Consider the following 27,692-nt stretch of genomic DNA (forward strand, 5'->3'; position numbering starts at 1 on the left):
TGGAACAGAATAGAGAACCCAGAAATTGACCCTCAATCCTATGGTCACCTAATCTTTGAAAAAGCAGGAAAGAATATCCAATGGAAAAAAAAAGACAGTCTCTTCAACAAACAGTGTTGGAAAAATTGGACATCCACATGCAGAAGAATGAAACTGGACATTTTCTTATACCATACACAAAAATGAACACAAAATGGATGAAAGACCTAAATGTGAGATAGGAATCCATCAAAATCTTAGAGGAAAACACAGGCAGCAACCTCTGTGACCTCAGCCACAGAAACTTCGCTAGACACAGCTCCAAAGGCAAAGGAAACAAAGGCAAAAATGAACTATTGGGACTTCATCAAGATAAAAAGCTTTGCACAGCAAACAGTCGACAAAACCAAAAGACAACTGACAGAATGGGAGAAGATATTTGCAAATGTCTTATCAGATAAAGGGCTAGTATCAAAAATCTACACAGAACTTATCAAACTCAATACCCAAGGAACAAATAATCCAACCAAGAATTGGGCAGAAGACATGAATAGACATTTCTCCAAAGAAGACATACAAATGGCCAACAGACACATGAAAAAATGCTCAACATCACTCAGCATCAGGGAAATACAAATCAAAACCACAATGCGATACCACCTCACATCAATCAGAATGGCTAAAATTAACAAGTCAGGAAATGACAGATGTTGGCAAGGATGGCGCAGCCACTTTGGAAAACAGTATGGAGGTTCCTCAAAAAAGTTGAAAATAGAGCTACCCTACAACCCAGCAATTGCACTACTAGGTATCTACCCCAAAGATACAAACGTAGTGATCTGAAGGGGCACCTGAACCCCACAGCAATGTTCACAATAGCCAAATCACGGAAAGAGCCCAAATGTCCATCAACAGATGAATGGATAAAGAAGATGTGATACACACACACACACACACACACACACACACACACACAATGGAATACTACTCAGCCATCAGAAAAAAAGAAAATCTTGCCATTTACAGCAATGTGGATGGAACTAGAGGGTATTAAGCTAAGCGAAATAAGTTGATCAGAGAAAGACAATTATATGATTTCACTCATGTGGAATTTAAGAAACAAAGCAGAGGAACATAGGGGAAGGGAGGGAAAATTAAAGCAAGATGAAATCAGAGAGTGAGACAAACGATAAGAGACTCTTTTCTTTTTTTTAAGATTTATTTACTTATTTATTAGACAGAGAGAGACAGCCAGCGAAAGAGGGAACACAAGCAGGGGGAGTGGGAGAGGAAGAAGCAGGGTCCTAGTGAAGGAGCCTGATGTGGGGCTCAATCCTGGAACACCAGGATCACGCCCTGAGCCGAAGGCAGACGCTTAACGACTGAGCCACCCAGGCGCCCCAAGAGACTCTTAATCATAGGAAACAAACTGAGGGTTGATGGAGGGGAGGTGGGTGGGGGGATGGGGTAACTGGGTGATGGACAATGAGGAGAACATGGGATGTAATGAGCACTGGGTATTGTATGAGACTGATGAATCACTGAACTCTACCTCTGAAACTAATAATACACTATAGGTTAATTAATTGAATTTAAATTAAAAAAATTAAAGAAAATTAAAAAAGATATATTGTCTCACCAACTTTCAAATATACAATACAGTATTGTTAACCATATTCATCGTGCTGTACATTATATTCCCAGAACTTATTCATGTTATAACTGGTTGTTTGTACCTTTTGACTATATCTACCAATTTCTCCTACCACCACCACCTGCATTGGGAAACTACCAATTTGCTGTTTCTATGAGGTTTGTTTGTTTGTTTTTTGTTTTTATATTCCACATCTAAGTGGGATCATATAGTGCTTGTCTTTCTCTGTCTGACTTATTTCATTTAGCATAATGCCCTCAATGTCTATCCAGGTTGTTACCAAGGGCAGGATTTCCTTCTTTTTTATGGCTCAATAGTATTTCACTCTTTTTCTTTCTTTCTTTCTTTCTTTCTTTCTTTCTTTCTTTCTTTCTTTCTTTCTTTCTTTCTTTCTCTTTCTTTCTTTCTTTCTTTCTTCCTTTCTTTCTTTCTCTCTCTCTCTCTTTCTTTCTTTCTTTCTTTCTTTCTTTCTTTCTTTCTTTCTTTCTTTCTTTCTTTATCCATTCATCCCTTGATAGATACTTCCATGTCTTGACTATTGTAAATAATGCTGCAATGGACATGAAGGTTCAGATATCTCTTTGGGATAGTGATTTTGTTTTCTTTAGGTATATAACCAGAAGTGAATTTGAGGGATCATATGGTAATTCTATTTTTAATTTTTTTGAGGAACTTTTATACTGTTTTCTGTAGTGGCTGTACCGATTTATAATCCCACCAACAGTGCACCAGGTTTCCCTTTACTCCACATTCTCACCAGCACTTGTTATCTCCTGTTTTTTGACAGTAGTTATCTTAACAGGTGTGAGGTAATATCTCACTGGGGTTTTGATTTGCATTTCCCTAATGATTAGTAATGTTGAGTACCTGTTTATGTACTTTTTGCCATTTGAATGTCTTCTTTGGAAAATTGTCTATTCAGATCCTCTGCCCATTTTTAATCAGATTATTTAGGTGGTTTGTTTTGTTTTTTGTTTTTGTTTTTATTTTTTCTTTTCTTTTTTTTTTTGCTATTGGGTTTATAAATTCCTTATATGTTTTGTATATTAACCCAATATCAAATGTGTGGTTTGAAAATGTTTTCTCCCATTTTGTAGGTTGTTTTTTCATTTTGTCGATTATTTCTTTTGTTGTGTAGATGATGTCTGTGGGGAACAGCAGGAACACTTAGATGAAGGGAATGACAAGTTAGTCAACTTGTCAGATCTTTCTGTTTACATAACTTAAATGTGATAGATTGTTGCTCAATAAAGAATCATTTCCTAGTGGTGTAAAGCATCCGTTTTCTTGCACCTCTGTCTTTTGTTTTGTTTTGTTTTTTTCCTGAATCAATTTTATTTTATTTATTTTTTTATAATAATTTTTTATTATATTGTGTTAGTCACCATACAGTACATCCCTAGTTTTTGATGTAAAGTTCCATGATTCATTACTTGCGTATAATACCCAGTGCACCATGCAATATGTGCCCTCCTTAATACCCATCACCAGCCTATCCCATTCCCCCACCCCTCTCCCCTCTGAAGCCCTCAGTTTGTTTCCCAGACCCATAGTCTCTCATGGTTCATTCCCCATTCTGTTTACCCCCCCTTTCTTCTTCCCTTTCTTCTCCTACTGATCTTCCTACTTCTTACGTTCCATAAATGAGTGAAACCATATGATAATTGTCTTTCTCTGCTTGACTTATTTTGCTTAGCATAATCTCCTCCAGTCCCATCCATGTTGCAGCAAATGTTGAGAAATCGTTCTTTTTGATGGCTGAGTAATATTCCATTGTATATATGGACCACATCTTCTTAATCCAGTCATCTGCACCTCTATCTTCTAATGGGGTTCCAGAGCCACATCAGTGTGGTATTTTTGAGTTATTTGTGACAGATGAAGAACATTTTATAATAGTTAAAATTCACATTACTTTTAAAATTGTATATAGATAGGTCTAGAAGTAGTATGTATGAAATGTGACATTCATTCTTTACCTTACTACATAGGTTTAGATGTTGTTTTAAAAATGGTAAAAAAGAAAAAGGGGCCTAAAGGTACAAACTTCAAGTTATAAAATAAATAAGTCACAGAGATGAAAAGTACAACACAGATTATACAGTCATTAAAATTGTAATAATGTTGAACGTTGCCAGATGGTAACTACATTTATCATGATGAACATTGAATAATGTATAGAATTGTCACATCACTATGTGGTACACCTGAAATGACTATAACATTGTGTGTCAATTATACTTCAATGATAAAAATAAATAATTAAATAAAAATGGTGAAAATGACGTGATAATTTATACAATGGAATTAAAAATTTGTAAAGTTTTCTTTGATATTTTATCATATGTAATCCCATTACCATGTTTGAATATTATACCTAAAATTCACAAATCTTTGTAAATCTAAATATTGCTTTAATAATTTTGTTGACAATTCCAGCTGCTACTGCCTCTAAAGAGCGAGGTTTCTCTGCATTGAAATAAAAAAAAATGATGTGGGAACTATAGTGACCCATGAATGAGTGCATCACAATTAAAGAATAAAAGTTATGTGACAATCATAATAGCATAGCTAAAGTTTTTGCCAAAACAAAGAAAGAAGAATTAACTTTGCAGAATTAGTATATAGCAATTTACAAATTATGTATGCTTTTTCTTTAATACTCAACAAACCTCAACTACTGATTAGTAGAACATTCAGACATACACAGTAATAATTCAATTCTGTTATCTTTGATTTTTTGCTTATTTCCAGTTATATAAAAGCAGTAGTTTTACATATATTTTTAGATTTTTGTGTTTATCGAAATATATTTATTAAGGTTGGGAAATAGAATACATTTTATTTAACATTTAAATGTCTTGATTATGAATTTCAAATATTGAGTCATATGGTATGTGGGCCTGTAGGTGTATCTTTCTCCTGAACCCACAAATGTTTGGGGGCTGGTTTGAATAGGTTATGGTGTGATAGCCAACACTTGCTGGGCTATTGCGGCATATGGAGTGTGGATGACCATGTGCATTACAATGTGGAGCTACACTTCCGCAGCTTGCTGATCATGAGTCTGGAGCTATTTGAGGAGTCCTCCAGAAGCACAGTGCTCAGTTCACAGATGGATGGCAGGGAGGGGAATGGGCTGAAGTTTCTGTTATCTTCAGGTTGCAAAGCATTTATCTTCAGTTACATGAAGATCTTTTTGTCCTCTCATGACTGTTGCCTTTAATTGGTCAAGCAACTGTAGAATGACTAATCATGTAAGCCCATTTGTAGGCTCATCACTGTTTAAAACAGTGGGTTCGAGGTGCACCTGGGTGGCTCTCTCCATTGAACATCCAACTCTTGGTCTCAGCTCAGGTCTTGATCTCAGGGTCATGAATTCAAGTACCAAGCTGGGCTCCACACTGGGTGTAGAGCCTCCTAAAAAAAAAAAAAAAAAAAAAAAAAGAGAGAGAGAGAAATACTGGGTTTGAGAAAGTTTGAGAAATCTATACCAATTCATGTTTTTAAAATAAATTTCAACACTATCTTCGTCAATGAAAGAGAGCTCTCAGAATCTTTATGATTTTAACTGTTGCACATTTTTCCCCCAACTATCATCTTTATTCATGGAGGTAGAAGCATTTTCTTTTTTAATTTATTTTTATTTTTATTTTTTTTATTTTTAAAAGATTTTATTTATTTATCTGACAGAAAGAGAGACAGCCAGTGAGAGAGGGAACACAAGCAGGGGGAGTGGGAGAGGAAGAAGCAGGCTCCCAGCGGAGCAGGGAGCCCGATGTGGGGGTTCTATCCCAGGACCCTGTGATCATGCCCTGAGCCGAAGGCAGACGTTTAACAACTGAGCCACCCAGGAGCCCTGAATTTTCTTTTTTTTTAAAATTATATTTAAATTCAATTAATTAACATACAGTGTATTATTAATTTTAGAGGTAGCGTTTAGTGATTCATCAGTTACATATAACATGTTGCACATTTTGAAAGTTTTAAAAATAGTTTATATTTTTTATCACTTGTGAAAGATAAAATTTCTTCTTGTAGTAGTTAAGTATTTGAAGAGATTATTAGTTTAAGAACCTTGATCAAAGACTACATGTAGGTTTTTCAAACATAAAAAAATCTGATAATGAAGATTTAGTTATAAATGCAAAATCCAGTCTTGCATTATAATTTGTGAAAATAATTTTGAAAGTTTTCTATAAATTCTAAATTTATAATCATTAATATTTTCAAATTTTTATATCATACCTATTTAATAATGAAAAGATATTTTTTAAAACCAATACCATACTCCCATATACCAAGCCTTTAAATCTCCTCCAATATATTCCAGCATGCTTTACATATAGGCTATTTCTACATGTGCCATGACATAAAAAAAAGTTGGAATGCATATTTTATCTAATAAACAACCTTGGCTGTACTTTGAGGTCATCAGATGAACTTTATAAAGCACTTGGCCAGTACGCTGTCCAACCATGAAATTCCGATTCGATTGGTCTGGTCTGGGGTGGGAGTTAGAAACTCAAGTGTTCTATTTGTTCTGGGAGTAGATCTGAATGTTAGAGTGGCCAGCAGAGCTTACAAAATGCAGATGCTTGAGCTTCACTTCAGACCATTGATTCAAAAATATCTGGACCATGGGATCAGGACACCATATTTTTTCAAATGGTTGAGGTGGTGGTGTGCCCTCTCTTTGCATCTGACAACAAGCCTCATTGCTCAGCCTTCCAGTCAAGACTGTAAAGTGAAGAATTGAATGACATTGGTTTGAGGCTTACAAAATATTATCTGCATTACATCTGGTGAGTTGGGGCTTGGGTTGCAAAGCATGTAATGGCATTGAAAGCCCTCTTTTAAGCGATGCAAGTTGTACAATACTGGTGGTCTAAAGAGTAGTTTTCAATACTGGCTATATGTTAGAATCACCTAAAAAGCTTAAAAAAGGAAAATAAAACAAGCATGACTGGGCTTTACCCCAGACCAAATTAAATTGGAATCTCCAAGGGCCAGGCCCCTATACTGTCTTTTTTATCCCCCTAAGCTTCTCAGATTATTTTAATGAAAAGCTAAAATAGAGAATAATTGACTTAAAGAAAAAGTACAAGATTTGTTTTCCAATTACTTCCCTACTTCTGTTTCTTGAGTCACACTGGTCTACTTAGTGTCCAGTGTCCATACCCATTCTTGACTCTGTCTGTGGTTCTTATTAACAGCGTGATTACCCATTCTGTCTTCTTTCATTAGCCCTCTCAATTTTTCTCACCCAACAAATGACTTACATTGTCTGCAGAACCTCCCTTTATTGCCCCAACTTTCAGTGACTGCTGCTTCTGTAATTTCCTGTAATTTTAACACTACACCTATCGAGATAGCAGGAATAACGTTGTACCCATCCTTGTGTCCCAGCAGAAGCAGTGTCTATTCACAGCGATATTTTAGGAAATACTCTTGCTAACTGTGCTTCCCTTAGAGAAGGTGGACAGATTCCACTTTGTGGAGGTAGTGAAGAGCTGAAGGAACTCAAACTCTTCATCTGTTTTCTCTGTTTCCATTTGAGGCGTCTTTAGAGTGCAGGTGTGAAGTCCAGCCCACTGGAGAAGAATCCTATATTGGCACCCTTACTCCACCCCATTCCACTTCCATGCCATGGTGAGAAGATGTTAGATCAGGTGCAGTGTTCGTTATAATGACAAACGGCTTAAGCCAGATATCACTGCCCTGGTGAGGCTTGGACGCTTGGACTAGACCATAGCTTGGAAATATACCCCTTGATCTTAGATCTCCTGTGGCACCTTCTAAACATATCTTGATGGTCTCTTACTTGGAATAGGAATCTTAACTTTGTCCCAAAGCTCGTGTGAACCATTTTGATCTTCATCCATCACTTCTTCGTAACTCATCTGTTGAGTACCTTGTGTGCCAAGCCCTGCATCAGGCCCTGTGAAACCTCTGTAGAGCCAGTTAGTTAAACACCTTCAACTTTCAGAGCTGGGGTTGAAAGAGTAACAGAATAGCAATTTCTTACCAAGTTTCCCCCCCCATTAATTCTATTTTTAACTCCTTTTAATTTATTAGTGAAACACTGTAGCTAAATTATGCAGGCTAAGCACATTTAGAAAAACGAAACTTGTACCTGAAATAAAAGATGTAATCTTTGCAAATGTTTACGAATGCAAGGTAAAGAGATCCATATGCATGCAAACACAGAACTATAAATATAAGGCATGTGCATATATGATATGTGTTGCTGATGCTTATGCAGACCCTTGTAACATGTCCATTTCGACACTAAATATTTAAATTCTCCTTAAAGATGCCAGTAAGTTGCCAATCCATGATAATTTCATTCTACTCTAAAACCTTACAACAGTTCTAAGTATAACTCGTTCATAATTTCCAGTGCTGATATGAAGCCCCAAGTTAGGAATTGGATAATTACTGTGTAATTACATGGTTTTGGTATCTATACACACTGGCTGAAAAGACATCTTAGTTCATTTTGCACATTTATAAATTATTAACCTGTTCTGCTGGAGTTCTTGAATTTGCAATCATATATTCAAGTAATCTCTCATTTTATGAGCATTTGCCCATGGCTGAAAAATAATTGTCTAATGAAAGCAAAACCAAGTCATTGGTCTTTGCTTTACAATGTTTCTGAGAAGTGAATCTCATTTTAGAATTGTCATTTCTACTCTCTAGATCTTTTGGTGAACTAACCAATTCATTTGAATTTTGGAACTTGAGCCTTTTGTTTTGTTTTGGTTTGTTTGTTTAAGATTCTGGGACTGTGACTTCGTCACTACATGTATAATTCCAAGAAAACTTTAAAAGGAATTAACACAGAGCTCTACTAGAAAAATAAGCAAAGCAAATTACAGCCAGTTTTGATGGTATCATTGGCTTGTATAAAGGATATCAGTAGTTTCTGCTTGCTCATTACCCTTTCTACCTTTGGGAAATCATTCTTCCATGGTGTATTGTCCTGGTGGGAATGCGAACAAGGTTCTCTGCCACCCCCAGCCAGAAGAAAAGGCAGGTCTCACTAATCCAATCCCAATGTTATACTTGGGAGTTTGAATAATGAGTGGGATTGTGGGGGGATGAAAATTGGGGCTGAAACATTGTGTAGAGACCACCCTAATGCTTACATTCCCCAAAAGACTATGATTACTGGTGTTTCCAAAGTGTTTTCTTAAAGTTCTCCTTAGACTGGATGACTTTTTACATCCTTTGAATACATCCTTTTTTTCCAGGGAGTGAAGTCTAACGTTACACTGAGTTTGTCTGTGATATTTGTAATCAAAGAACCCTAAAAGAACTTGGAATTTCTGAGATAATCATAGATTCATAGAGATTTTATATCTAGAATACACCCAAGAGATCATTCAATCCAACCATCTCATCTTACAGATAAATAAATAGAAGCCCAGAAAAGATAGCTGACTTATCCAAGGTCACATGGATATTTGGTGGCAGAGAAGGAAATATAATTAAATTTGTTCAATTGTACCCAGTGTACACTGTTGGAATTAGATCCACAGATTTTAAAGAAATAAGAAAACTTAAAGGAGAGCCTGGGTGCATTTACCCAATTTAGACAACACATTATCATTATCTTATAGGTGAGCTGAGACTCTGAACATCTGCGACTTGCCTGGTTTTGCAGATACAAATGCCCATTTAAAATGCATGCCCATTCAGATTTTCCTTTGGGGAACTATGTCTCCTAAAATTTCAGTCCATGTGGTTTCAGTAGGACTGACCCTACTTCTAGGAATAGATACATGAACCAGGTCTGGCTAACTAAAACACTTCATTTCTCTGGCTACAGTTGTTGGTGATCATATGACTAAAGCTATACATGACATGGAAATCAAGGAACGTGATCTCTGAGGCTTTTGCTACAACTATTGAGAAAGGTGAGTTCTCCTTTCAATGGTCTATAAATTAGTGTCCCAACAAGAAAGAAATGACACATATCAAATTAGATGATTCAAGGAAGGTCTACTTACAAAAGGACTTGTAACAAGAGTATTACAAGAGATACTGCAGTATCCTGAGGCTAGTAAGAATGGAAGTGCTGTCTCCCTCAGGTAAAGTGTTGATGGGAAGAGTAGTTATAAGTAATTAGACAGGAACAGTCATGTAGAATAGATCACTTTGGTCATGGGATATAGACAATCCAACCTGACTTTGAGGAAGGGAGCAAGATGAATGAATACATTGCCCTCATTCGCTTTCTTCTCTCCTCCTGCCATGGCTTACTATTGGTCAAATCTAGCCAACACACAGGAATCTTTTGATGTCATTGATACAAGACAGCCTTCCAGGGCACAGAGCAGGGTGGATAAGGGTGGAGGATAGATATAAAGGGGCAAATTGGAGGATATCCAGTGCAGATGATTTTTTTCTTTTTTTCTGAGGAATCTCCTCAGGTTTTCCCCCCTCCCCCAGCTTCTTTGAGGTATAATAGACAAATTAAATTGTAAGATAGTTAAAGTATACAATGTAATGGTTTGATATACATACACAATGTAGAAGGATTCCCCCAGCCGTCCACCGAGTTAATTAACACATCCATCCCCTTACATATTTATCCTCTTTTTTTTCCTTTGGTGAGAAAATTTAAATTCTACTCTCTCAGCAAATTTCAATTATGTAATTATGTAATACAGTGATATCAGCTATAATCACCATGTTATACATTAGATCCTCAGACCTTATTTTATAAGTGGAAGCTTGTACCCTCTTACGAAACTCGCCCTATTCCCCCCACCCATCAGCCCCTGGTAATCACTTTTCTACTCTTTGATTCTATGAATTTGACTTAAAAAAAAAAGACATTCAACATATAAACAATACTATACAGTATTTGTCTTTCTCTGTTGGACTTATTTCATTACCACAGCGCTCTCTACATTTTTCCATGTTGTCACAAATGACAGGATTTCCTTCTTTTTGAAGGTCGGATAATATTCCTGTGTGTGTGTGTGTGTGTGTGTGTGTGTGTGTGTGTGTATGTGTGTGTGTGAAAATAGACTCTCTGCCTTGATGTAGGAACTTCAAAGAGTTTTAGCCATTTTATTTTTTCTACCTGCATAGTCCCTTCCCCCTTTTTGATTACCCATACATCAATTTTGGGTAGCTGTAGCACATGTTCCCCAACTCCAGGAGCAATTGTAGAGAATTTTAAGGACTGAAAGAGCCTCAGAGAACTTCTAGTATAATCCTTCGATTTTATAGATAAGGAAACTGCAGACCAGAATGACACAGTAGCTCCATAAAATAGGTATTATTATTTCATTTTACAAATGAGGAAAGACAGATTCATAAAAGTTAAGCAAATTGCCATAAACCACACAGTCTGTTGGAGGTAGGGCTGGGCTGAAACCCATATGTGTCTGCTTCAAGTGGTCTTTTAGCTAAATCATGTCAGTTGAACCCCTGGGATGTCACTTCAACTCCTGACATGCAAGAGTCGTGTTTCATGCAGTGCTAAAGATCAGCCCACGAACCCTAATGTTTGGGGTGGCAAGAGTAAAGATGAGCACTTCGGAAGTGTTTACTTTCCTCCCTGTTGGAACCCTTCCCTTCTAAGCAACTTCCTAATAGTCAACCATATAATGGCTGACATGAATTCCATCTTGGTCACTGGATTATTGTCACCTATGGACCTAGCTGTCCTTTGAATGTTTGATGGTATCCTTACTCCTTCATAAGTTTTTGTGCCTATATTAGATTGTTTATTTTAGGTCTCTCTGAGGCCACTTTGATTCTAGTTTAGCAAGTCCCTCAGACAACTTTTCTGAATTTGAAAATTCTAGTTTGAAATTACTATGCCTTTTGTGAACATAGCATATCTCATTTTTTATTGTGATGATTCAATTAGTTTCCTTTCTATAGACTATGAATGCCTTTATGGCAGGGTTTCTGGTTTCCATCTTTGCTTCCCCAGGATTCAGACAACACCTGCCCCCAAATGTGTGATCATAACTATTTATCAATGTGAATAGACATAAAGGACACACTCAGTTGGAGTCAGTCTGGTAAATATAATAAAGATAGTAGTAGAGTACTCACCCTCAAGGCTCACACACTGTTAGAACTGCCTCATTCTATAGATGAGGGAACTGAGACTGCAGCTAAAATGAACTACGCAAGGTCACAAAGCTATATTTTAGCAGAACTGAGAATAGAATTTAGGATGGATCCTTCCTTGTCTTGTAGGACCTTTCAAACACCTTTTTGGCTATAAGAGTCTTTGTTGAAATAAAATGGGATTCAGCCCACTGTATCAGACTGTTAGAAGTAGAACTGCTTTGATTGCTATTGTGGGTGGTGTTGGCAGGGGGAGCAGGGGGCAGATAGGAGACTTGGTGCTGTGCCTGCTGCTCCCACCCACCCCATCCTCTACCTCTAGTCCTTGGAAGGGTTCCATGGAATACAGTTTGAAAAACACTGTGCTACACTCTGCCCCCTTGCCTTTTGATTTAGCTCTATAAATAGCTAAGCAAATTCACAAAGGAACAAAACAAAATTACACATACATCCACTGCCCACGGCTCCTCTTCTAAACAGGAAGTTTTGCCCACTTGGTAACCCCAGTGGGGATCAGAGGAGCAAGTGTCATTTTCAGCCCAGCCAAGTACAGAATGCCCATTCTTGCACGTTGAGCAAAGGCAGTGCAGCTGGGCGGGGCTCCCACGGCACATCTGCAGGGCTGTATCTCACAGGAAGTAGTGTAGCTCTTCAGAGATAAGTTTCACTGGGGAACAAAGAGGGATTTTGTTCACTGGCTCAAGAGTGATGCATTGAACCTGGACTCAGCTTTTCAATTCATGGAGCTGGAAACAGGGCAAAAATGACCCAATGTGCTCATTTTTTCTCCTTCCCGAGTCAGGCAGAGTGGCCACCCCTTCTCATCTTCCAAAGAGACTTAGAGGCCACTGTCTCTCCTTTTCTATACCAATCATTTTCACTAACCCACCCCACTCCCTGAAGTCAAGCTTGCACGTTTTATAATTGTGTTTATTTCACACATTTTTTCCCCTTTGGGAGTCCGGGCGGCTGAGCATGTTGACAGTAAGATGCTACAAATGGGGGAAGCTATTGTTCAGAGGTTTTGAACCTAATAGTTCCAGCAAAGTATCACAGTTGCAGTGTTAGAGCTTCTTCATTTTTGGAGAAACATGCTTCTAAAGGAAAAGGGAGAGGCTTGGGTTTGAAGTTCGGTTTCCATCAACTAGACCTTGAGCAGTTTCCTGACTTGTCTGTGCTTGACCTTTCTCATTTGCAAAATTGGAATGATGATAACCCTGTTCCCATTTCAAAGATGAAAAACTGAATCCCAGAGGGGTGGTATGTCCTGTGGAACACCCTGCAGCAAGTTAGTGCCAAAGGTACATGGGCAAGGCTCATGCTGTGCGCTCAGAAGCTGGCCTGCCGGCCTGGCAAGCACCTGACTCTCAGCTTTGTGTCTCCATCCTAGCTTCAGGGGCACAGGGCTGACCACATCTGACTTTCCAGAAGTTGTACATTTCCTGTGAGATAATGAGGTGTGGTATGGAGGCAGGCAGGATTTATATGGCAGTTAAATGTAGTTTGGTATCAAAAATATGATTGCATTATTCACTGTGGCATAGCAAAGATCACCTCTGCCCCCTTGCTTCTGGCTGGATCAGCAGATACAGGCGACGATTAAGGAAACACTGTCAAATATTTCTTTATAGTTTAATTTCCCTCTTACTCTCCACTGCCTGCAATGCCCTTGCCTCTGGTAAAAGTGGCAGAATAAACATGGCTTTTTTTTTTTTTTAAGTCAGTTTGTCCTTCCTGCTTTTAGGGAATGATTTAGGAATACCAGTTGGCTCTGGTGGTGGAATGTCATCTTTGGCATGTTGCATGTGGGAATGGGATGGCTAAGTAGGGACTGAGAATCTCCATCCAAAGCAAACTCAGGGTCTTTTGGCAGCTGAAAAAGCCCTGAGATGAGGAGATCACTGCCTCCTGAAGCAGGCCATTTCATTTCTGAAATGCTGTCATTGTTGGAAGCAAACACTTTCTAACAATCAGAGAAGTTCTGTGATAGGTTGGGTCAAATGTGGATTATGAGCTGTTAGTTCCAGGAGGTGGTTAAACATAAACTGAATGTTACCTTTTCAGGGAAGCTATCAAAGGAATTCCTGCTTGGAGATTAGGCAGTCCTGGGTTTAAATATTAATTATGCCACTTTATTCTCTAAATTCTGAGTCTCAGTTTTCTCCTACGTAAAATGGGGATAATGACGCTTACCCACTGTGTTGTTCTGGGGATAAATTGTGATGATCTATATAAAATGCCTAGCATAAGATAGATCATCAATCACTGTAGCTCTCTACTTGCTTACTTCCTCAGAGACATAGGGATTGGATCTTTGGAAGAGTAAACATCTTTACCAATGGAAAGAATTTGTAATGGAAGATTTCAGGCACTGTGGGAAATGGGTGGGGGAATCATTTTGGGAATGGTAATATAAGAGCATTTGTGTGAGTTCAAGTTTCTATATTAGAGAATAATTCATCTCAATGTTCTAGGTCAATGTGGGGTCATGTGAAGCTCAGGAGAGCATCAGTGGTCCAGAGAGTCAGAGTCTGTGTTGAGGATTGGGGTATTTATATTAGCTGTGATACCATGGACATGGATTAGATTGGATTGGGGGGAAGATATGAAGTAGTGAGAGGCAAGGGTCCAGGATTGTGTGAACGTGGTAAAGTCTTCTACTTTTGAGAGAACATCAATCTTCGGTATTCTTGCATTATTACACTCTTGATATTGACCAGTGTCTTCTCTACTAATCTGAAAACTCCATGAAGGTGGGAACAGCAGCCTGTTGACCTTTGTACTTCTAGCCTTGATCACAGTGCTTGATCCATAGGCACCTGATGAATTGCTGTTCAACTGCTCTGCAGGTCAAGAGAATGAGCTGGAGTGTTGAACTGTCTGTGTTTGCATCCTACATCTGCCACTTACTATGTAACTGTGAATAGGTTAGTCACTTAACCTCTTCATGCCATGGTTTCCTCATCTATAAACAGGGAACAATAATTGCAGCTATAGTGTTTGAGGACATAAGGTGATTAAATAATAGGTGTAAAACATTTAAAATAACCTGGAAAATAATGAGAGCTTACTAAGATTAGTGAGAATGTTGCTGTAATGATAAGACTCCAGAGGGCAGAACTGTGACCAGAGGTTAGCAGCAACATGAGGTATATTTCAGCATAAGAAAAGAACTAATTTTTCTAATGAAGGAGGTGGGTGTCTGAAGGCTGAATAGGCTGCCTTAAAAAGTTGTGAGTTATAGTAATCAGAACAGCATGGTAGTGGCATAAGGATTAACATATGTAGGATAGAATAGAAAAGAATAGAATGCAGAGGAATCTAGATATAAACCCATATACGTATGGTCAATTGATTTTTGACAAGGATGCCTGATCATTTAACTGGGAAAGGATAGTCTCTTCAACAAATGGTGCAAACAACTGTATACCTATATACAAAAGAATGAAGTTGGACCCTTACCTTACATCACATACGAAATCAACTCAAAATGGCTCAAAGACCTAAATATAAGTGTTAAAACTATAAAACAATGAAAAGGATACATATGGCTAATCTTCATGACTTTGGCTTTGGCAATAGTTTCTTAGACATGACTAGACAATTATAAGCAACATAAGAAAAAAATAAAGAAATTGGACTTCACCAAAAACAAAAACTTTATTTCATCAGAGGACACTGTCAAAAGAATGAAAAGACATCATGAGAAAAAATATTGGCAAATCATACACCTGATAATTGTCTAGTACCCATAATATGTATAGAATTCTTACAACTCAACAACAAGATGACAAACAGTTCAGTCAAAAAATAGATGAAAGAATCAAATAGACATTTATCCAGGAAGATATACAAATGGTCACATCAAGCACATGAAAAGATGCTCAATGTCATTAGTCACTAGAGAAATGTGATCAAAAGCATAATGAGTTACCACTTCATACCTATTAGAATGGCTCTAATTAAAAACAGCAGAAAGTAGCAGGTGTTGACAAAGATGTGAAAAATTTGGAACCTTCATACATTGCTGGTGGGAATGTAAAATCATGCATCTACTATGGAAACAAGTTTGATGGCTCCTTAATAAGTTAAACAGAATTACCACATGAACCAGCAATTCCACTCCTGTGTATATATATCTTAGATAATTGAAAAGAGGTATTTGAAAAATGTCTGTAAGTATATTCACAGCATCACTATTCACAATAGCCCCAAAATAAAAATAACACAAGTGGCCATCAACTGACAGATAAAAAAGATATGGAAAATCTGTACTTTGGAATACTGTTCAGCTATAAAAAGGAATGAAGTATTGATATATGCTAGCACACGGATGAACCCTGAAAACATACTGAGTAAAAGAAGCCAGACACAAAGACCCCATATTGTATGATTCCATTTGTATGAATTGTCCAGAACGGGCAGATCATAAAAGACAGAGAGCTGATTAGTGGCTGTTGGGAAGGGGGAATGGGGACTGACTGCTTATTGGATATGGGGGTTTCCTCTGCAACTAGACTGTTGTAATGGTTGTACAACCTTGTGAATGTATTAAATGCCACAGAACTGTATGTTTTAAAATGGTTAAGATGGTGAATTTTATGTTACATGTATTTTACTACAGTTAAAAAAAAAAAGGAAGTAGTGAGATTCCTTTTGTAGCAGATGTTCGAACAGAGACTGAAAAGCCATTCACTGGGGGTGATGTCTGAGGAACTCCACAGGGTGATGAAGGCTGGACAAGATGACCACGAAGAAGTCAGTGACCTGTGAATGGTCCTTGACAAGAGCGGTCCTTTTTGGGAAGCCGGGGTGCCACATCCAGGCTCTGTGACCCTGGGCGCTACTTGCCCCTTTCTGAGTCTCCTCTGTAATGTGAGGACGATAATTACAGGGTTGCTGGAAGGGTATATGGTGAACGCGCAACGCCTGACACGTAACACTTAACAGTGTTCCATAACGGCCGATCCCTTTTCTGGTTTTGGGATTCTACAGTTCCTTAAAGGAACCTCCTAATAATCAAAAATACATTTTCAAGATAATCAAGAAGCGTTTGGGCCACTGTGGAAGACCCACAGAAATCAGGAAAATGTGAAGGCACATCCCTCCTTTCCTATCTCCTCCCTGAGAAAACCACTGTCACCAGACCCATTTCCCAGGCCTCAAAGGGTTTTGTTCCTCATCTTGGTCTTTGTTCTCTTTGCTTCAGCATCCATCTCTAAATGGGAAGGAAAACTGGACAAAGCCCCTGTCAAGCCCATGAGAACACCTTCTTAGTTCTTTCTTAACTTGTTTCTGGAAAGTGTTTCCATGTCTAGCTTGCTTTGTTGGTCCCAGCCCTCCCTGGTTTTGACTTCATAGTTTCTGTAATGCTTCAGTTTGTTAGGATTCTGACTGTAAATGGTCAGTCACCTTCACTTTCTCTAAGTAATCACATCCACAAGGATTTCCAAGGCTGAGATCAGCACTTCCACAGGCCTGTGTCATTTTCAGAGCTCACACTCATGGATTTGCCAGAAAGTTACAATGGGAGTTCAAAACATAGGCATTCCCTGGCCTCTGAATATCTAATTTACAAAGGTCAAAACTCCATGGGAGCTTGGCCCATGCCAGGCAGGGAGCTGGGGCAGATTCCCCTTCCTGTGGGCCCTGGAGAGGGAGGAGTTTCAACTCACCCATCCTGACTCCTTACTATGGATGTAGTGGCTGAGGGTTCAGGGAAGGGGGTTGGGACGTGGGGGAAGAGGTGTGTCCTTGAGAACTATACATCTTCATAGATGGTGTGTCATGGTCATATATTCCAGAGTCTGGAATCAAGGAATCAGAACTGGATTAGAAATCTGGCTCTACTTCAGTTTCTTTAAGTGGAAGATAAATATATTTATCTTGAGGGGTCATAGCAAAGATTAAATGAGATTAAATATGTAGCACAGTACCAATAATAGCTGACATTTATTAAGCACTTACTACGTGCCCAGAACTGTTCTATTTAACCACAACAACACTATGAATATAGGCATACCTTGGAAATATTGCGGGTTTGGTTCTAGGCCACCACAATAAAGTGAATAGACCAATAAAGCAAGCCAAATGAATTTTTTTGTTTCCCAGTGTGTATAAAACTCATGGTTACACTATAGTGTAGTCTAATAAGTATGTAATAGCATTATGTTTGAAAAAAGTACATACCGTCATTCAAAAATATTGCTAAAAAATGCTAACCATCATCTGAGCTTTTAGCGAGTCACTGATCACAGATCACCGTAACACATACAATTATAATGAAAAAAATTGGAAATATTGAGAGAATTACTAAAATGTGGCACAGAGACACAAAGTGAGCAAATGCTGTTGGAAAAATGGCACCAAAGACTTGCTTGATGCAGGGTGGTCACAAACCTTCAATTCATAAACAAATAAATAAAAATTTAAAAAATGCAGTATCTGTGAAGCATAACAAAGTGAAGCAAAATGAAGTGGGATATGCCTGTACTGTCTCAGCTCCCATGGTATATACGTAGAAACTGAGGCACGGAATAAAGGAAGTACCTTGTCTAGTGTTCAGATCTAGTCGGTGTTTGGAGTCAAACCTAGGTAATGTAGTCCTAGTGCCTATGCTATTAAATATGGAGCATTATTGTCTTTTCAGATGCTATTTTTTTTTATACAGAGGCTGAATTCCTGCTATTACATGGCTTTCAAAATAGTTATCCCAGGAGAGAGGGAGATGAGCTGTGTTTCAGAGATTCCTAGGATCTTCTCACCTCAGTGCTGAAGCATTCTGTACATCCCCATCATGGCTGGACTTGGTTTTTGAGGGTCCTACTGGGAATCCAATTTTTTGTTCACAATATTGTTGCTTTGGAAAAAATGCATTTAATGTTCTAGAGGACAGATTTACATAAGGATTTTTTTCACTAGTACTTATAGTAGTGGAGAAGGTGTAGTAGTAATTTTCCTCACTCTTAAAGAAGGCCAATGTGCTTAACATCTCTTTTTGTATTCTTAAAATGTTTAGCATGAGATGGAGAGGGGAATTGGAAAATTGGTTGGGTTTTCTTTTTTGAAAGCAGAAAACAATGTAATTAGTGGGAAATTTACCCGTAATCTTGATCTTCAAAATCTTCCGCCCTTTCATTCCATTAAGATTGCTTTTTTTTTTTTTAAGAAAGGGAAAAAAATGCATAAGTAGCTAGGCTACTAAATTCTCTTTAATGACTGAAGCTAATAAGAAATGGCTCTGGTATTTCATCCAGCCTCTCAAATAATGGCTCTGTTGTTTTGATCTCAGAAGTGTAAGGGAAGCTTTAATTTCAGAGATGGGCGTCCCTGTCTCAAGCACCTGAGAGACTGCATTATATATTTGAAAACCATTTTACAATGTCCCTTCCCAGAGTGTGAGGCCATTGATGCTTTGATGTGGTTAAGTAATTTCGTACAATCATGTAATACATTAAATTAGATTTCAGCTTCCTTGACATTTCTGAAGAATGCACACGAAATGAGTGCATCCGTAATCTTGCAGCATTTCCCATTTTTCTGCTTTTATTTTTCCACAGTAAAATGCTGGTAGAGCAAGCAGCAGAGTCCCTTCCCTTAATCTTGAGTAGAAGCAAAAGAGAAATTGCTGAATTTTGTTCTGACGTATCCATGCCTGAGTGGGAGAAGAAATGATGAGGGAAGCAGAGGGAGACAATTTTTCTAAGACATAGAGGAAGAAGCTACTTTATTTTTCATAAGCTATCTGGTATATATTGGTGGTGGAGGGAAGAACAAAGATCTTGCAAGAGATTTATAAATAGGCAGATCTGAGTTTAAATCTTGATTCTACAATTTCCTTGTTTTGTTACTTAATCTTCCTGACCATGTTCTCTAATCTGTAAAATTGGAATCACAGTATTCAAGCTGAACCCTTAGTGTGGGATTAAACGAGATGATGCAGATAGAATGTCAGTCAGAATACCTGGAAAATTGTTCCTCTCCTCTGATTCCAAGTTAGTCAGTTAACAAATATGTATTGAGCTTTTATTGTGAAACATAGACTGTATGGGGTCCTGGATACTGCATTGAATAAAACATATACTATCCACTTGACATCTCTAGTTGGAGAATTTGGCATCACTCAAACCTAAAAGTTCCTGAAACGAACTCATGAGCTTCCCTTTTGTCAGCATCCCCGAGCTCAGCACAGGGCACCCTCTTCACCTGGCCATCTACAAAAAGAAAACTAGGAATCACTCGTGAAATCTGCCTCTCCTTCAGTCCTGACAACCATTTCATCACCAAGTCCTGTCAGTTTTCTTCTAAAATACTTTCAGATCCTTTAATTTCAGAGAAACATCTCCAATGTCAGTTTTGTTAGTCATGCCCGAACAATCTTTACCTTTCTGCCCAATCAGATGAACACTCCTGTTCTCTTCTCCCTGCGTTCACCACGGAACTTCTCCACCCTGTCCTTTATGGAGAGTGCTTTTATAAATGTGAGTCTTACCATGTTACTTCCCTGATCGAACACCTTTAATGATTTCCTATTGCTTTTATGAAAAAAGACAAAATCGGTTTTGTTCATCACCTAGCATGAATGTATTGCACATAGTCTTTTAAAAAAATTTTGTAAAATTAAATTTAATTAACATATAATGTATTATTAGTTGCAGAGGTAGAGTTTAGTGATTCATCAGTTGCATATAACACCCAGTGCTCATTACATCAAGTACCCTCCTTAATGCCCACCCAGTTACCCCATCCCTCCCTCCCCCTCCCCTCCAGAAACTCAGTTTTTTTCCTAGAGTTAAGAGTTTCTTATGGTTTGTCTCCCTCTCTGATTTTGTCTGATTTTATTCTTAATTCAATAAATATTTTTGAATAAATGATTTTTTTAAAAGATTTTATTTATTTGACAGAGAAAGACACAGCGAGAGAGGGAACACAAGCAGGGGGAGTGGGAGAGGAAGAAGCAGGCTCCCAGTGGAGGAGCCCAGTGTGGGGCTCGATCCCAGAACGCCGGGATCATGACCTGAGCCGAAGGCAGACGCTTAATGACTGAGCCATCCAGGTGCCCGAATAAATGATTTTTTTTAACAGTATGGTCTGGTTGCTCTTTGTAGGATGAAGTAGAGGAAATAAGAGGGCAATCGTTAGAAGATATTAAAGACTAAGGACATTAAGGCGTGAAGAGTTGGGGGTATTCCAGGGAGGGGGAACATCATGGGTAAAGGATGGTGTGTAGGTAACAAAGATAAGCAAAATGGAAAAAAATTTTGAAGAAATAGTGTAGGATTCTGAAAATTATACTGGGCTGATATATAAATAGCTTGTTGAGCATCTTTAGAGTGATGACTATCGAGCCTTAGTTGCGTACCACTTAAGCGAATATTTCAACTTACTGACTGTCCAAGATTTTAATGCTAATAAACAATCTGAGAGGAATGTAGAAAGATAAGTTATCATTTAGCTTCTAGTGAGAAATATGAACTTGTATGCATACTATAATATTATAGCACAATGTCCAATGACTTCAAGATAACTCAATAAATTAATTATATTAAGCTTTGTTAGTTGTTTTCTATTTGTTCCCTCTGATTGTTCCTCTTTTCCTCTGTTCTTTTTTTCTTAGTTTCTTTTGGATTCTTTGACTATTATTTTCAGAATCCGATTTTAATTTATCTCCATGTCTGGCAATGGCAGGTGCTTAGTACATATTTAATAATTAAATCAATGAATAAATAGTATAGTATCTGAAACATAAAATTCATAATAAATGGAAGCTTCTTGCCTTTCCAACCAATGGATGATGTGGTAGGAGGGATGGAGTTTGGGCAGACACTGGTCGGATTCACTTGGCAGATGTGAGAAGAACCTGGCTATCATTCAAAACTAAGGGTGGGAAGCAGATGGCAATTGATGTCAGGAGTGAAGAAGGCTGATCTAGACCTAGGGGGCTGGCCACAGGCAATATTGTGATAAATGCTTATCATTATTATTTTTATAACACCTTGCATAAATATGTTTCACATCTTTCAAAGCACTTTTTACACCTATGATTTTGCTTGTTTTTAGGACAGTTCTGAAGGAAAGACAGCAGGTATTTCATGGATGCTAATTCACTGTAGGTATGCGTGTATGTATACACATGTAAATTATGTATCACATGCAAATTCTTTTTTTTTTTTTTTAAAGATTTTATTTATTTATGTGACAGAGAGACAGCCAGTGAGAGAGGGAACACAGCAGGGGGAGTGGGAGAGGAAGAAGCAGGCTCATAGCGGAGGAGCCCGATGTGGGACTCGATCCCGGTACGCCGGGATCACGCCCTGAGCCGAAGGCAGACGCTTTAACGACTGCGCTACCCAGGTGCCCCTCACATGCAAATTCTACATATAGCACCTGATGCAATTTACTTGTATTTGCCTGCCAGTCCTACGGAGTATGCACAGGATTGAAATCAGAGAGCCTCAAGTTGTTTTTCCCCTAATAACTTTGAGCAACTCATTTGATGTTTATAGGAATGTTTCCTTATTCTGAATTCTGGTTCTCACTACTGAGTATAAAAGCTTGGAAAAGATACTTAATTTCCCTGTGTCTCTATTTCCTTATCTGTAAAATATAGATAATAGTATATATCTCATAAAGTCATTCATTCACTAACACATATTTATTAAGTACCTATATATACACCAGGCTAGGTTCTAGGAGTTCTCAGCACATTGGTAAACAAAAGAAATGGAGACTATTATAAGGTTGAAAGGAGTTAACACACGCAAAACAGTGCCTGTCATAAAAAGAACAATCAATCAGGGTGCTATCTTAAAAATGAACAAATAGTATTTTCTATGGTCTAGGCCAGCCTGAATTTTGTTATGTGTAAAGGGCACTGTTATAATTTAGATATTTTTTCTTCTCATAAATCGGGCTTTTAAGACTATGGATTTACCAAGGATTCAAGAGAGTCAGCTTTGAGTGGACAAAAGATCCATGTTTTTGTACATTGTTTGTTCTTTCCTGGGTTAATCTTTCTTGGTTGGCCTTAAATGTAGAAGGTTGTCAGAGAACATGATTTCCAGGGCAAAGTGATTTATAGGAGAATGAGAGATACATTGGTTTAATATCATATCTACTATATCAGGTACATAGTAAATGTTTCATAATTATTTATGATTATTTACCTTAGGGATTCCTAAAAATTTCTATACAAAAACTTAAACAAATGACTGGTCAGTGTCAAGACCCTTTGGCAATATAACTTAAAGTAGATGGAAATCATTAAGGGTAAGTAAATATTCGCAGGAAACCATGAAACATATACTATAAAGGCCAACAGTCCAAGTAAAATCAGGCTGTCCTTGGAAATGGAGAACACAATGGATTGACCAGGAGTGTGTTTGAGAGACAGAAATTTCACAGGTTTGGTGATTGTTAACAAATTGATTTTCCCTTCTATTTCTCCAGGCATTCTTGCAAAGCAGAGTTAAAGTCATTATTTTGGGATTCTCATTCATTTCTGAATAATTTAATATCCAAATGTAGAAAGATACATTTGAGTGTTTTCAACAATGGGAATTGAGGGATATAATCTAGGATGCACAGTTATGACGAGTTTCAGTGTATTTTTCAAATACACTGCTGGTTATCTGTACAGTGGAAACATTTATGATCTATGCATTTATTGGAATGCCATTAAATTTCCTAATGTCTCTCTCTTAGCCTGAGGGACTAGAGTTGGCCTGGTTGGTAGGCCTACTGCTATAGGAAGACGTTTCTAAGTCATAGCTGAAAATCTTGGCAGTTGAGCACATATAGGGTAGATTTGAGCAGATAGTTGGGTGTAATAAGTAAAAGAAGTCCCTGTATACTTGGAAACTGGAATATGATTCCGAGAGTGTGGGAGAAGTGTAGAGACCAATGAACACCAGCAGGTTGAGAACATGTAAGGGATTATTACAGATATTTTGTGGAGCAGACATTAGAGACTTTGTTGGCCTTCATGGATCTACTTCAGCTTGGTACCTGGGAAGGTAGTCTACATTTAATGGTCTAGGCATGAAATGGACACTATAGTCATTATTCTTATTTAAAGATTGTCCATCCCACTATTCTTTACCATCAGCTAAAAACTAAATTGCAATCTGTAAGCCACATTGTGCCTCTTTCCTCCATGATGAAATTAACATATTTGCATTTAAAAACTTTGCTATCACCTATGCATTGTGTTTATTTAAAAACAAACAAATAATCAAAAGTAAAGATCAGCCTCAAATCCCAACTGGCTGTGGAAAGCAAAGTCATTATGAACACTTGTGAACAATGCCTTATGCATGAAAGCTTCTAATTAGAATATTAGATGGCAAAATCCTTCCACTCTTGTTGGAAAATAAATCCAGTGTGGGATGGCTTTCAATGATTTAATGCAAATTAGCTACTGAAATCAGAGTGGGTGGTACCACAATCTTGCAGCATAGGTAGAAAAAGAGTTCCCAAACCTGGTTAAGCATCAGAATCACCAGTGAACTTAGTAAAATGAAGATGTCAGACCCAATTCACTGAATTAGTGTCTTTTGGTGTGAGTGACTCCTTAATTTGTAGTTTGAATTTTCTTCATATGTTTTGTTTTATTTTATTTTATTTTTTTATTTTTTAAGTAGGCTCCATGCTGGGCATGAGTTCAATGTGGGGCTTGAACTCAATGACCCCAAGATCAAGACCCGAATTGAGATCGAGAGTTAGATGCACAACTGACTGAACCACCCAGTGCCCCTAAATTTTCTTCGTATTTTAATCTGAAGCACAGAAAAGTTTAGGAACTATTGGGATGGTGCACTGGAATGATTTTTCTCCATCAGAGTTTATCCAAGTGTGTTCTGTAGTCCAGTTGCCTCTGAGTCTTGGAGTGGTAGAGTGAGAGTAAAAGTAAGGAAAGAATACACATTACAATACAGATTTCTGGGCTTCAATGAAATCTGCTGAATCTGCATTTCTAGTGAATGCCTCAGGTGATTTTTTTTTTCATTAAAGCTTATTATTTTTAGGTTTACAGCAAAATTGAGATGCAGGTAGAGAGATTCCCCATATACCTCCTTCCCCACATACCTGTACAGCTGCCCCCATTATCAACATCCCCCACCAGAATGGTACATTTGTTACAGTGACTGAGTCTACACTGACACGTCATTATCACCCAAAGTTCATAATTAACCTTAGAGTTCACTCTTGGTGTTACACATTCTGAGAGTTTGGACAAATATATAATGACATGTATGCAACATTAGGGTATCATCCAGAGTATTTTCACTGCCCCAAAGGCCTCTGTGCTATATCTTTTCATCCCTCCCCACTCTCCCAACCCCTGGTAATCATTCATCTTTTTACTGTCTCCCTTGTTTTGTCTTTTCTAACATGTAATATAGTTGGACTCATACAATGATTTTTCAGATTGGCTTGTTTCACTTAGTGATATGCAATTAAATTTCGGCTATGTCTTTTCATAGCTTGATTGCTCATTTCTTTTTAGTACTGAATAATATTCCATTAGTCTGGATGTGCCACAATTGATTTATTCATTCACTTATTGAAGGTCATCTTGCCTAATCCAAATTTTGAAAAGTATGAATGAAGCTCTATATTTATGTTCAGGTTTTTGTGTGGACATAAGTTGTCCAAGGATAAATACCAAGGAACGTGATTGCTATATTTAGGGTAAGAGTATATTGATCTGTCTTTCAAACTGGCTCTATCATTTTCCGTTTTCACCAGCAATAAATAAGTGTTCCTGTTGCTCTACATCTGCATCAGCATGTGTCGTTGTCAGTATTCTAGATTTTGGCTATTCTAATAGGTGTGTAGTGGTATTTTATTGTTGCTTTAATTTGCATTTGCTTGATGAAATATGATGTGGAACATCTTTTCATATGCTTAATTTGTCATCTGTGTATCTTCTTTGGTGAGGTGTCTGTTGAGGTCTTCGATCCATTTTTTAATTAGGTTGTTTGTTTTGTTATTGTTGAGTTTTAAGAGTTCTTTCTGTATCTTGGATCAGTCCTTTATCAGATGTGTCCTTTGTGAGTATTTTTTCGAGTTTGTGACTTGTCTTGGTTTTTTTGATCAAATGATTCTTATGTCCAAATAGTTTGAGAATTACTATTGTATATTCCCCTATGAATGTACCGTAAATGGGGGAGATTCACATTATTTGAATTGGCCCTAACAATCAATGTGGTGGGAAATGTTTCAAAGAAATGGGGAAGGAAACAAGCTATACTGGGAACCTACTGAATCCTAGGCAAGATACTTGGTAATTTATCAATACAATCTGATTTTTTTCCCTTGGTAAGTATGTCATGAAACAGGTATTAGGATACTTAATTAAAGAGGGCCTTATTTGAAGTTCCAGATTTAAAAGAAGTAGGAACAAGATAGAAATTTGGGTCTAATCAACATTTAAGCCTTATGCTTCACTATACCAGCACGAAATTGCCAATAAATCTATACTGAATTATGTGTAAGTCAGGAGAACTAAACTGTAATTCCCACTCTGATAGTATCTATCTCTGTGGTATCAGCTATGTTTCTGGTCCTGTTTCCTCACTCTTTATAGCTTAAGTGTCATGTAAAGATATGGCTCTATTTTCTATAGTGGCGTTCCTTCTTAAATATCTGTAGTAGACACGGGACCATAGAAAGAATGTCCGTGGGAACTAAGCCTGGTATCTGAGGGTCACATACTCTCTTTTCTTCTAAGTAACTGTCTGAAGTCAATGTTTAAATGTTTTTAAAAAAGCATTCTTAAGAAAGAATTCTATTTTCTTCATATATGCAGGCAGCCTGAGACAGAAATCCAGTGTGTTGAAGATGTATTGGCATTATTTATTTACTTATATAATTTAGAATGCTCCCAGTCACCTGCCCTCGAAGTAAGGCCATATATATTAACACCAACAGAAGCTCAAGAGACTTATTCAGCAAAACTAGAAAAATAAAAAATGGTCTCACATTTGCTATGGCTATTTGCCTTCTACATTCCCGGATAAATGATGTCTAACCTCTGGGACCCTCTGTGTACCAGTAAAGGTTAAGGGCCTTTTTTTTCTAGATGCCTGTTCTATTTATAATGCAGTCTGCTTCGTTCTGGAACTAAATCCTGTGGGAAACGTTAGCAGTGGCATCCAGGCAGCCAGGAGATTTCTGGTGGCTCTTGAAGTCACCCATACCTGTGCCCACACTATCCTCACAGGCCAGTGGGTGAGCTGTGACATGAGATGCATGCTTGCGTGTCCTTCTATGCGACTAGACTTTTCTAAATGATTTCCTCTGGCCTCAACTCGTATTGTGTCAGAATGAGTTCTGTGGCCCTCTACACTTAGCATTCATACCCCAGGTTTTCTCTAGGTCCTTGGCTTGACTTATGCTTTCATCTCCTTCTACCCAGTTTCCTTAGCAGCGGCTCCACAGGATGCTGTCCATGGCCAGCATTCAGCACTCAACATTTACGTGGTGACTGGCTTTGTTAGTACCCCCATCTCTCCACAGCTCCTTGACCACTGCAGGAGAAGATGAACAAGGACTTTAATGAGGATTAGAGTGACCACACACTGGTTTGCCAGTAAACATCCTTGTTTACTTCCTTATCCCAGTATAATTATTAATAATTTTCTCTTTCACTTACAAAATGGCCCAGGTTTGAGTGATTCAATTATATTGTCACTGCATGTATAATGTTCTCTATCCCATGGAAGTGGTTCTCTAGTGCCACACTCAAAACACACAGAATTATGCACCAAGTAAAAAGCTGCCTTGGATGAATTTTCATGTGTTTATGGAGCTTTTCAAAACAGAGCTGCTCCTAGCACAGTTCCTGGTGCGCCATAGGCATAAATACATGGAAGTTTCATATTATCAGTTCTGGTCACTTGTTGCACTACCCAGGTTAGTGTGGATAGTAAATGCACAGAGAATCAGTCCA

The 27,692-nt window shown here is 38.0% G+C and overlaps 1 long non-coding RNA gene across 8 annotated transcripts in view; it reads left to right on the forward strand.

Annotated features, from left to right (window-relative positions):
• LOC130543452 (uncharacterized) overlaps window positions 1-27,692 on the forward strand; it is a 327,812-nt gene that overhangs the window by 191,624 nt on the left and 108,496 nt on the right. For 7 of the 8 annotated variants that reach the window (XR_008958821.1, XR_008958816.1, XR_008958817.1 and 4 more), the window contains one exon: window positions 9,471-9,558. This is a non-coding gene — a long non-coding RNA (uncharacterized LOC130543452). Of the gene's footprint in view, window positions 1-9,470; window positions 9,559-21,796; window positions 21,846-27,692 lie in introns of all 8 variants that reach the window. The other variant, XR_008958819.1, reaches the window with a different exon arrangement.

The sequence above is a fragment of the Ursus arctos genome, unplaced genomic scaffold (assembly GCF_023065955.2).
Source record: "Ursus arctos isolate Adak ecotype North America unplaced genomic scaffold, UrsArc2.0 scaffold_12, whole genome shotgun sequence".
Classification (NCBI taxonomy): domain Eukaryota; kingdom Metazoa; phylum Chordata; class Mammalia; order Carnivora; family Ursidae; genus Ursus; species Ursus arctos.